Genomic DNA, 12,999 nt, shown 5'->3' on the forward strand with positions numbered 1-12,999 from the left:
AAAATACTTGATGGAAAAATGCTACTAGAGTAAGCAAATACCCGTCTCAGACTGTGGATTGAAACCTGTACTTATTTTTAAAAAAATTTAAACTAATTTAATTGTGTTTTCAACTTCATAATTATGGTACTTATGAAAAATCTGTTAAATATCTGTAATACGTTTTGTGTACAAGGCGTAGTTCATGATCTGTAATTGTTTATCATGAGCACGTTCTTTTGTTTTTGTGTAATAAGTTCTTGTACACTACTTATGTACTATGTGTATGTAATTTGTTTTGCCGTTTGTATATGTTCGCCCATTTATTTTGTGTATGTGTTGTTATGAGTTACGTGTAATCAAATGACAAATCCTATATCACATGTGTGATCTATTGGATGCTAAATATATAAATAAATAGACATCCAAAGGAACAGACACCACACTTTTCTAAATATTCATGCCTGATGTAATATGGGCCTTTCAGTCCAAATGCACTGCAATGTCAGATATCCCACAGAAATACAGTAGACCTGCAAGCAAAGAAGGCTAATATACAGGGTACACTACTGTGGAGACTTGGGTTAGGAAGGAAACAGACTGATACCCAGAGCGCAAAAGAAATTTTCATCTGTCACTATTCAGTTCTTTCAATGTGCTATTGCAGTAGAAGTCAAATTTCTTTCATCAGGCCTCGATAATGTTTCACTCCGAAGACATTCAATATGTCTATAATGCTTTGCTACATCCAGCAATGTCTTCTCATGTATGTGTAAATAATCCTGCAACATGAGACAGGCAATGCAGTGAGCAGTAAATCTGGAATCAATGCATACACATTGAGGAAGTAAATAGGGGGGATCTAATCAGTGAAGTATAGAGTACATTTTGATTGGTTATGGATGGAATCATCAAGTCTAGTAGGTACATATTCCACATATACAACTTGCATTATTGTGTTTCCAGTCAGGAACCACTCGTTTAAAGCAGCACATTTGTGATAAAACCCACACTGACACAGCTCCTTCAGAGATACTGGAAGTAATAAACAATAGTATAACACTGAAGTGTGTTGAAATGTGTGCCAAAGACACGAGTCCTCATAAAGCTGTTTCTGATGAAGGTTGAAAATAACTAGGCCAATGATTAACACATTTAGGTGCACAGTATGAAGAATTCTGTAGTTCAGATGCCATACTGCATGCCATCTCTTGTAAACTTGGTTTTCTTTACACCATAATTTCTGGATTTATGAGCATACAAGTAAATGTTATGAAAATCAAAGGAGAGTAATGCTGTTTAGAACATTTCACTGGACATGTTTCATAATTTTCTTACTGTCTCCAACCAGGGTACCAGAACAATAAAACTTTTTGGAAAACCACAAAAGGATTTTTAGCTTTGTTCTGATCTCTATGTTGTTCGTTATATTTTAAAATTAAAGTAATCGCTGAATAAACAGGATTCTCAGTCTTTCACATTTATTAACCTTCAAAATAAGCAAGGTGATCCACCAAAATAGCAGGGTTCTCAGTGTTCCATAACAGCCATAAACCACTCTCAACTATAATGATCACACCACTCCCCTACCCACCCTTTCCCTTGTGCTGAAATCACAATAATTTGTTTCACGACAAAATTATCATAAACACTAAAAAACCAGATAATGTGACTAATTTGTGGAACATCTGCAGTGCTTACCATAACCAGGGTCCCTGGGGAGCACACGGAGAATAATTAATTCCTTCAACTGCTTTACTCGCATTTCCTTCTCATCTACCTCATTAATTTGTGAGCAACATGTTTCACAGAGCATTCCTTTTATGTCAATTTCTACATTGCACATGTGTATAATTTCACCGAGCCTCTGGCTGAGGCTGATTCTGCTGGTGCTGGTTAGCGCAGTCATGGGAGTCCCTGTAATTCCCACCGGTTCACGGCATAAAAAACAGCTACTTTCCCTGGCTGGTAGATGTTCTTGGAACTGGAAGTAAAAGCAAACACAAACCTGTGTTAAGTATTTGTCAATATTCATTTGTGTTACACTGGACTACAGTACTGCATACCCTAAAAGGAGTACCTGTAACTACTATAACCAGTTATATTTGTGACAGTTGTTTAGTTGTTCCTACCTGCAACTCAGCATCTCTGTTAGATGGTGCGTAGCAACTTTCCTTTCCAGGGCAACTTGGGGACAAGCTACTTAATTTTAGGTGTATGTGTAATGCTGTGCTCTAATATGAAAAGTCACAGTGAACAACTTATCCAATTCTTTGACATGAGCTCTTCTATCCTACTGTGTTTTAATTACTCCATAGAAACTCCACATTTTGGAAGACACAACACAGTCCACCCCTAAGTTTACACTGGAGCAGTAGGTGACTTTCATTCTTCTTGCAACAAAATTCAACCATATGAGGATCATCACTTAAATATACATTTCACATAGCAATCTAGCACATAGTCAGTTAGTTTGAGCATCGATATGAACTGCATAAAAGAACATGTTCGACCTGCTGCTGGAAGGTATGTTACTGCTCACAGTGTTCATCCTCACACAATAGCCACACTGAAGACAACCTTGGAAGAAAGTGGCACTGTCTCCCACTTTGGAGGTCAGTAAGACAACCCTGCAGTCGTCATATAGGCTAAATCAGTAAATATAAATGAAATATTGAAATCATCTTTAAAAATTCAGTCAATGTCAATGACAAATTGGGACAGACAGTACGATGTTTTCATGATCTCAGATGAGAATCAGAATGCAGAAGAGAGACAGGAGGCCAAATGGAGGAGTAAAACAACAAACTGGTAGTGTGAGAGGTCTGACAGGAAAACAAGATCCAAACCCTGTCAGTGACACTGATTTTATATGATGGTACTTGCTGTCTTTCAATGTCCTGCCTCTTCACTAAGTTTGAAAAGGAATTTCAATTTCTTGAGTCTTAGTTAGAGAAACATGACACCATTGAATGAATATATCCAAGCTTAACAATTTATACAATCTACAAGCATTTTTGCAGTAAGAATTAATGGTTTGTGGATTTACTAATGTGCTAGTAATTCAAATCATCTTATATTATTCATTAAAAAGACAATATTCAGAATTAAAAATCAGTTATATTGCTACAAGTCCAACTGTGATGAAGTACGATAGATCAGCATAGATCTGCTTGGTTTTCCTGAAAGTCTGTAAGAGGGGTGGCCCGGAGGCCGATGGCGAACAATCTAATGCCATGCAACTGTCACTTACAGTACAATGCTGATTTATAATAAACTTAGTCGTCAGTGCATATGTCAAGAGTAACTGTTATGCAGAGAATTCAAGGCTGTTCAGCAATACTGTCATTGTTAAAAGGCAAAGGACTGATAATTAAATATTTATTGCAAAATATATTCCAATTTGCTCAATTTTACCACTACAATGTAATAGAACAAATATCTTATTGCAGTTTATGAACTATTTTACCTTTAAATTATCTAAGTATGTCATTTAGCCAAGTACATCTTTCACATATTTTTCCTTTATTCTTCCCCTAAAAAATGGTTATAGTAAAAGGATTTTAAGCCATAAGTTATGGCCACAAAGGGGCAAGAAGGTTCTGAAAATACAGATCAAAAGTTGCCAATGGGATTACTTTGATTTACATCAGCTACATTAACTATTTTTGTCCCATGTCCAGGGTTCTGTTATATCAGATTACACAAATCACTTCAGCTTTCACACCAAGTCATGGACACTGAGTTCAATAGTTCCTTATACATGAAGAAACACTGCTTCACTTCTAAAGAACCCAATTGTGCATTTCCTGTCAGCACTCATAAAGGGAGCCCAGTCAAAGCTGCAAAAGGGTTCCACATCTGAAATCTTCATTAAATTCAATTTGAATTTGAATTTGTTTTTAGAAACCCCATCAAGTATGTTCTTAACACTTTGATTGTTTTATTTGTTTTATTCTAGGGCACAAGAACAACTAAGGTCATATGTACCCATGTCAGAGCATCTGAAAACTAAGACAAAAAAGAAGTTAAAAGTAAGTGCACGTTAAGTCGAATCTACAGAAGAGAGACAGTTAAAACTGAAAAATTCCTTGTGGAGAAAGTTGCATAAAATTTTCCATGGAGACAACAGAGGTCCTGAACTAAATATTAAATGTCATTTGCTGTATTGCTACGATAGATTAAAGGTAAGACAGGGTCAACCGCCTTTGAAGCTTTCGCTAAAATGGGTAATAACTCAGGCAGCAAACATAAATGAGAAGATAAGTGGTTGAAAAAAGGGAATTCTGACAGGAAATGCCAAACTGTCAAAGGCTGATGACAAGCAGATGGACTTTCCTGGAGCTTGTTCCCATGAAGGGGGGACCAATGGTGATGCCCAAGGGTACCACCTACGGACTGATGGCAACACAGAGATTATCAGACGGTATGGAAGAACTAACAGGCTGAGGTAGTCTGTTGCCTTGGCAGCAACAAGAGAAGCTGCATTTCTGATCAGACCGACATGACCAGGTACCCACATAAACATCACAATAGCTCCATAAAGAGTGAGCAAGTGGAAGCTTTCTTGAACCAGTTGCACTAAGGGATGGACCTTGTGCAGCACACAGAGGATCTGAAGGGATATGAGAGAACTGGAGCAGATAACAATTGAAAAGCCTGTGTTGCCAAATGTAATGCATGGCTTGATACAGAACAAAGAGCTCTGCTGTAAATACTTAGCTGTGTTCTGGAAGCTGGTACCAAAATTTGTCAATGCAAATGACAAAGGCACACGTGATACCACAATCAGTCTGACTGCCATCAGTGTACACAAATGTACTATTGCTACGTTCTGTGCGAAGGTTGAGAAACTTATGCAATAGATCAAATCTGGATTAGTGTTCTTATGAAGTCTGGAGTGAACACAGGCTGCCGCAAGAAGCCAAGGTTGGGAAAGTGTCAGGTAGCATGTATTTAAGCAGCTGGAGCAGCAGCCAAAAGGGAAGTAACAGAAGAAGGATGCACCTAACACTGGTGGTGAAAAGAATCATGAAAAAAGAGGGCAGAGGATGGGTAGCCAGGCATGGCAGACAAACACCATGTGCGCCTGTTGAGGAGAACATCACACCAGTATGACTGTGGTAATTCAGCAGCTTCTGCATTCATACTCTCAATTGGGCTAGCGTAAAATGCTTCAGTAGCCAAACAGATGCCATGATGGTGCAAGATGGATGCATAAAGAGAACACCGATAGTCTAGTTTTGAATGGACAAGGGATCTGTTGGACTGGAGGAGGAAGGTCGAATCCACTCCCCAGGGAGTGCTGTTGATGGGACATTGAGGGACAGGGTATAGCAGGCAGCCAAGTAAGACGTGGGAGGACTAAGAAAATTTCCTATCAAGCATGAGCCCCAGGAATTTCACAGTTTCAGCAGACAGAAGAGCAACAGGCTCAAGATGTAAATACAGTGGAAGAAACCCATTGCACTGCCAGAAGTTCCTACAAACCGTTTTGTCAGTGGAAAAGCGAAAGCATTTGTCAATGCTCCATGAGTAAAGACAATCACTGAAGACGCTGCTCAATGAGACCAGTCTGTGGGAGAGTGCAATAGATCGAAAAATCATCAATGAAAAGGGAGCCGGATATGCCCTGCGAGATACAGGCCATAACAGTATCAAAGGTGACAGCAAGGAGGACAACACTCAGGACGGATCCCTGAGGCACAGCATTTTCCTGGATAAATGGGTTTGACAAGCAAAACCCTTATGTACCTTGAAAGTTGTCTTTTAAAAATTCCTGAAGGGAATGGTGCAGGCAGCCTCAGAAGCCCCATGTGTAGAGAGTATGGAGTATACCAGTCCTCCAGCATGTATTTTACATTTTCTCCGGGTCAAAAAATGCAGGTACAGTGTTATTTCCGCAGAAATGACACGGGTTGACAAGGTTATGAGATGGTCAACTGTAGGATGGTGTGTTGGAAATTCATATTGTGCAGTGGTTAGTAGATTGCGAGACTCTAGCCGCCACACCAGTCAGACCTGAATCACATGTCCCAACACCTTGCAAACATGGATGGTGAGAAATGGGGCTAGAACTAGAAGGAAGGTGCTTGTCCTTACAAGGGCTTAGGTGTGGGTATGACAGTGGCTTTACACCAATGTCTGGGAAACGTGCCATCTGTCCAGATGCGTCTGTATACATGACGGAGAAAGTGCTTGCCCGCAAGAGAAGAGTGCTGCACCATCAGAACACTAACATTGTCCAGTCTTGAGGCAGCTATCAGGAGGAATTAAGAGCATTATCTAGCTCCCACATAGTAAAAGTGTCATTTTAGCATTCACAATTCAGGTACAGTGTTATTTCCGCAGAAATGAGACGGGTTGACAAGGTTATGAGATGGTCAACTGTAGAATGGTGTGTTGGAAATTCACATTGTGCAGTGGTTAGTAGATTGCGAGACTCTAGCCGCCACACCAGGCACCCAGCTCTGACTGGACATCATGTTGTATAGCCCCACTAGATATCAAGTTATGTTTGCAATCGACAATCTATGTGGCTGTGCATTCCTTGGTGTTTTCCATGTTAGCAGGTCATCCTTACCCTATCCCACACTACTTACCAGCAAAAATGTGAGATTACTGTCACAAAGACAAATTGAAATGTTGGTTTGTCCATTCTTGAACCATTCCCTAATCTTTCTGTTCTCGCACTGTAGCTCACTAAGCAAATTCTGGTTGGCACACTGAGCTTGTTGCTATCTAGGCCTTAACTCTCCTTCATTTTGGTTTCTCAGTTTTCAAGCAATGCTCACCACCAGCATTACATTAAATTCTGCTGAGTAGACAGTTAATTATTCAACATCCTTTCCAAAGAAACTACAATGAAATGTTATACGATAGTGTCAAGACTGTAGTGAAGTAATTTTTTCAAAGTAATTTGACAAATATGTGTATAAATGATTTTTTACAGCGTAATACATTTATGAAGAGCTTCCCAGAAGGCACAAACAGTCATCATCAGAGCATACTGATGACAGCCAACATCTCACTACTGACATGGGAACTATTGCAAGTTCATACGCCTACAACCAATTACAAACATACTTAAAACATGGTGACATACCCCTCCAAGTGGCTATCGATAGTATTCACCCATAACAACACATATTTGACTGCTAGCATCAGTGTACTGGCGTCACTGCATTGTAACTGTACGCACAGTACAACCGAGGCCGCTGCTGTTTTTGGTAGTGTATCAACAGATGGAAGTCATTTAATCCATAACTCAAGAGGTGACTTTTCTGTAACGTATGCCACGAGCTCCACAGCTCATGGTCTCACTGTAGCGTTCTCGCTTCCCGAGCATTGGGTCCCAGGTTTGATTCCCAGCGGGGTCAGGGATTTTTCACCTGCCCCGAGATGCCTGGGTGTTGTTGTGTCCCCATCATCATCATCATCATCATCATCATCATCATCATCATCATCATCATCATCATCGTCCCCATTACAGTTGGAGGAAGGCAATGGCAAACCACCTCCATTAGGACCTTGCCTAGTATGGCAGTGCAGGACTCCTGCATTGTTCCCATATGCTCTGTCATGAAGCGTGGGAATTTTTTTCCATTTCATACCACAAGGAGGGGTCTCTGGGAGCCCAATGTTTAAACTGGGATCAAGGCAAAAATGATTTGAAATTTTTAATTTATGCTATATAACATTTATTTTCACAATTAAATAAGTGTTGTCTAAATGCTTCTAGTTTATTTTACTGCACTAAACAAAGCCTGCAGCATTTGACTATTCATCACACAAAAGCACATAATTTTGTGTGGTTCATTTAAATAGTACACAGACTGTTAGAGTACTGAATTTTACATCCTGTAAAATTATACAATCTCCGTAGGAAATAAATTTACAAATAAAACTAATGTCCAGGGTTTAAAATTGCACATAAAAAGTCCACCTGATAGGGACAAAAAACCTTTTTCAAACTGAAATTAATTGCTAGGAGCAATTTTTTCTTATCACCACTCCACTGACACATTCCTCCATAGACCAACTAACAACTACTACCACACAGGTCATCATGTGCTCTCCAGTGGATAGCTGGGAGAAGTCCTGGGCTGCAAATTGATAAATCAATGGCCGAGTAACTACCATGAGCCACACTGAAATGTGTGGTGGCCCCAGTATTTAAGAGGAGGAGGTTGAATTGCCACAGTAAAGTTTTGACATCTCTGACTCGGCCAGTGAGTGTAGTACCAACCCACAAGGGGTTATGGGCATTAAAATCTCCCAGAAGTAGGAGAAGTTTAGAAAGTTGATCAATCAGTGCAACTAATACATTCAGGGGTACTGCACCATCTGGAGGAAGGTATACATTGCAGACAGTTATTTCCCACATCGTCCTTATTCTGACAGCCAGAGCTTCAGTTACAGACCGAGTTTAGGACATAAATGCCAATTCCACCTGACACTCTATTGTATTCGCTATGGTTCATGTAATATCCCTTATAGCTGTGGAAGGCAGGAATCCGCATTTCTGGGAACCATGTTTCCTGGAGAGCAATGCAGGTAGCAGGTGTAAAGTGCAACAGTTGCCGTAGCTCTGCCACCACTGGAGGATGACATTGTGAGACTGGGAAGGCATGGAACATTCAATGAGGCAGTTTACGCCTCAGAGTCACACACTGCCTCTGATTTATTGCCTGAGCAGTCTATATCCATTGTGTCTGAGGTTCTGGCAAGATCTAGGTCCTCAGCAGACCAAAACCTCCACCCCATCCTCAGCCACAGAGCTTGTAGGTAGCAGTGGTTTGGGTGCCACCGCAGTTTCCTTGGTCTTGGGAGTTTTCATTTTGGATTTCTCTTGCTGCTCCTTGGGTTTCCCTGGCTGGGAGGACTTCACTGGCTCATTCTCCGGGACTGGGTATGAACATGAAGCCCTACAACCAGCTGCTTTTGGGCTCTTCAGACACTGGCGGGTGTCATCTTTCCCACTAGAAGAAACCTGGGAATGGAGTGTCCCAAGGGACCCTTCCTAGTGAGAGAACCCGAAGAGGACTTACGGTCCTCCAGCTTAGAAATGGGGACGGATGTCCCTGATGGTTGAGGGGGTGTTGCTCCTGAAGTAGGTGGTGCAGGAGCAACAGGGACAGAAATGACCCCCACTGTCAAGGGGGCAGGTGTACTCTTCTGGCTCTGAGAGGTGACCTGGGTTGGCGGAGCTGATGGTGCCAAAACTGTTGTAGCGGCAGCATAAGACGATGTCATACGCACAGGCAGCAGATGTTGAAATTTTCTCTTAGCCTCAGTATAGGTCAGTTGGTCCAGGGTCTTGTACTCCATGATTTTCCTTTCTTTCTGGAGAATCCTGCAGTCAGGGGAGCGAGGCGAATGGTGCTCTCCGCAGCTGACACAGATGGGAGGCGGGGCACATGGAATATTGGGATGTGATGGGCGTCCGCAATCTTGGCATGTGATTCTGGAAGTACAGCAGGAAGACACATGACCAAACTTACAGCACTTAAAGCACCGCATTGGGTGAGGGATATAGGGCTTTACATCACACCGGTACACCATCACCTTGACCTTCTCGGGCAACATATCACCCTCAAAGGCCAAGTTGAAGGAACTGGTGGCTACCTGATTATCCTTCCAACCCCAGTGGACACACCGGATGAAATATACACCTCGCTGCTCTAAACTGGCATGCAGCTCATTGTCGGACTGCAAAAGAAGGTATCTGTGATACCCTGGACCATATTTAAGCTCTTATGGGGCGCGATGGCTACAGAAACATTCCCCTGCATGTCAGAAGTGAGTAACTCCCGTGACATGGCAGAGGACTCTGTTTTGATCAAGACTGACACAGATCTCATTTAAGCCCTCCACCTCCCTGAACTTGTCCTCTAAATGCTCAACAAAAAACTGAGGCTTCATCGTCATGAAAGTTTCCTCATCAGCTCTTGAACATACAAGGTACCGGGGCGAATAAGATCCGCTGCCATCCTTAGCCTGATGTTCCTCCCATGGTGTGGCCAGGGAGGGGAATGATTTGGGGTCATACTTCTGTGCATTTAATCAGGTTTGTCATCGCTTAGAGACTGCTGGTGTTTCACCACCAGCAAGAGATGATGGACTACACTTCATCACGTGTGATCTGCCCTGATGCCACCCACTCCGACCTGGGGCCTCCCCATGGGCACCGCCTAGCTGCAGCAAAGGTCACCTGGCAGGATGGCCATTATCGGGAGTCCTGGTGCCCCAGGGGGCTGGGCGTCTACCCCTTGGCATACATGGGGAGTTAACGGCGCAGGCATCATCAGCAGAGCAATCCCTGTGCGGTCAGGGGACTACAACCAACAGGGTACATGGTGGCCCCACCACTACGGAGTGGCTACCATGCTGGCTATCAGGTGCAAAGAAGTCCATGTTCATCGTCGATGCAGAAATCGATGCTGCATAGTGAATTGTGGAAAACGCACACAGGAAGGTGTCCTCACCCACGAGATGGAGAATGGGCAGGACTGCAATGCGACGACGAGAAAGTGTGCTAAAGATGTCAATGCATGATGGACACGATACACCTTGCAAGGTGCCCTTCCCCAATTGGTTTGCTCTTCGAAAAAATTTTGAAGAATGGAGGTCAAACCCTACAGGGGACCATCACATAGAGGCTGAAATGTGTGAAACTCCTTTTAGTCACCTCGTATGACAGGCAGGAATATCTCGGGCCTATTCTGTCCCCAGACCCACAGAGGGGCCAGGTCTGTTCTGATACTCCGTAAGCTCGAATTTCCCCTGGCCCCCCCCCCCCCCCCCCCCCTCCTTTTCATTAAACGGCAATGCGGAAAGCTATCAAATGCCTTACTGAAGTCAAGGAACATAACATTAGCATGAGCACCATTGTCCACTGCGCTGTGGATCTCGTGGAGAAACAGAGCCAGCTGAGTTTTGCATGATCTGTGTGGAATCCATGTTGATTTTCTTCCAAGAAGTCAATTTTTTAGCGTAAAACATGTTCCATAATTCTACAACAGATTGACATCAATGATATAGGTCTATAATTATGTGGATCTGTCTTACAGCCTTTCTTATTAAACGGGAATGAGCTGCACTTTTTTCCAGTTGCTAGGTACCTTTCATTGTTCAAACAATCTATGATGAATTACTGCTAGGAAGGTAGTAAGAATCTCACAGGTATCTCATCTGGTCCTGCAGCCTTTCCACTACTAAGCAATTGTAGCCGCTTTTCAGTACCGCTATCGATTATCTCAATATCTCCCATTTCATTTCAATGTTCGCACAATGATTGAAAGGAGGGACAGTGTTATGATCTTCCATGGTGAAACAACTTTGGAAGACTGAATTCAGTATTTTGGCCTTCTCTTTGTTATCTTGCGTTTTGGTGCCAGTGTGGTCACTGAGAGGCTAGTAGATGATTTTGACCCACTTACTGATTTTACATACGACCAAAATCTCTCATGGTTTTTACTCAGGTTGGTTGACAACATCTTACTTTTGAAATCATTGAACACTTCTCTCATTGCTCTCCTTACGCTCATTTTTGCTTCATTCAGCTTTTGTTTGTCAGCTAGGTTTTTACTTCTCTTGAATCTGAGATGAAGTGCTGTTTGTTTACATAGCACTTTTCTAACATGGCTATTAAACAATGGTGGATCTTTCCCATCCCTTAAAACCTTACTCAGAACATACTTGTCTAGGGCATATTGAATGATGCCTTTGAATTTTTTTCCATTTGTTCTACACCTCTTCATCCTCATCACTGAATATTTGTTGCAGACTGCTGAGTATCTTGAAATTTGTATCCTGTCTGCCTTGCTGAGGAAATATATCTTCCTACCTTTCTTGACATTCGTTGTATGACCTGTCGTCATAGATGCTGTCTCAGCCTTGTCGAAGTGGGCAGAGGAGTCGACAGATTTTCAGAGCACTCTCTTGTCCTTGAGTACGAAGCTGCTCCTAAAGGTGAAAGAATCAGCAATGATCAATGTCATGAGGATGCAGAAGACAATGGAAACCTCTGCATTAAATACCTGTAGTGTGAATTCACAGAACATGTGGCCTGTAACTGAGATAGTGTCATGATCTTTCCAATGACAAAATATTCTGGACTAGTCCTCCATTCAGATCTCCAGGATGGGACTGTGAAGGGGGAGGTGACCATGAGAAAAAGATTGAATGATCAATTAAAGGAAAATATCCTGCATCCCACGGCATGGAATGTAAGAAGCTTGAATGTGGTAGGGAAGCTAGAAAATCTGAAAAGGGAAATGCAAAGGCTCAATCTAGATATATTAGTGGTCAGCAAAGTTAAATGGAAAGACAAGGATTTCTGGTCAGATGAGTATAAGGTAATATAAACAGTGGTAGAAAATCGTATAACAGGTGTAGCATTCATTATGAATAGAATGGTATGGCAGAGAGTGTGGAATAGTGAACAGTTCAGTGATAGGTTTGTTCTTGTCAGAATCGACAGCAAATTGACACCAGCAACAATAGTTCTGGTATACGTGCTGATGCCACAAGCTGAAGATGAAAATACAGAGAAAGTACATGAGGATGTTGAAAGGGCAATACAGTACATTAAGGGAGATGAAAATAAAATAGTCATGGGGGACTGGAATGAAGTTTTAGGGGATGGAGTAGAAGAAAAGGATACAGGAGAATATGGGCCTGGGACAAGGAGAGTTAGAGGAGAAAGACTAATTGAGTTCTGTAATAAATTTCAAAAAAATGGTTCAAATGGCTCTGAGCACTATGGGACTCAACTGCTGTGGTCATAAGTCCCCTAGAACTTAGAACTACTTAAACCAAACTAACCTAAGGACAGCACACAACACCCAGCCATCACGAGGCAGAGAAAATCCCTGACCCCGCCGGGAATCGAATCCGGGAACCCGGGCGTGGGAAGCGAGAATGCTACCGCAGGACCACGAGATGCGGGCAAATAAATTTCAGCTAGTAATAGCAAATACTCTGTTCAAGAATCACAAGAGGTGGTGGTATACTTGG

Source organism: Schistocerca piceifrons, chromosome 4 (assembly GCF_021461385.2).
Source record: "Schistocerca piceifrons isolate TAMUIC-IGC-003096 chromosome 4, iqSchPice1.1, whole genome shotgun sequence".
NCBI classification, from domain to species: Eukaryota; Metazoa; Arthropoda; class Insecta; order Orthoptera; family Acrididae; genus Schistocerca; species Schistocerca piceifrons.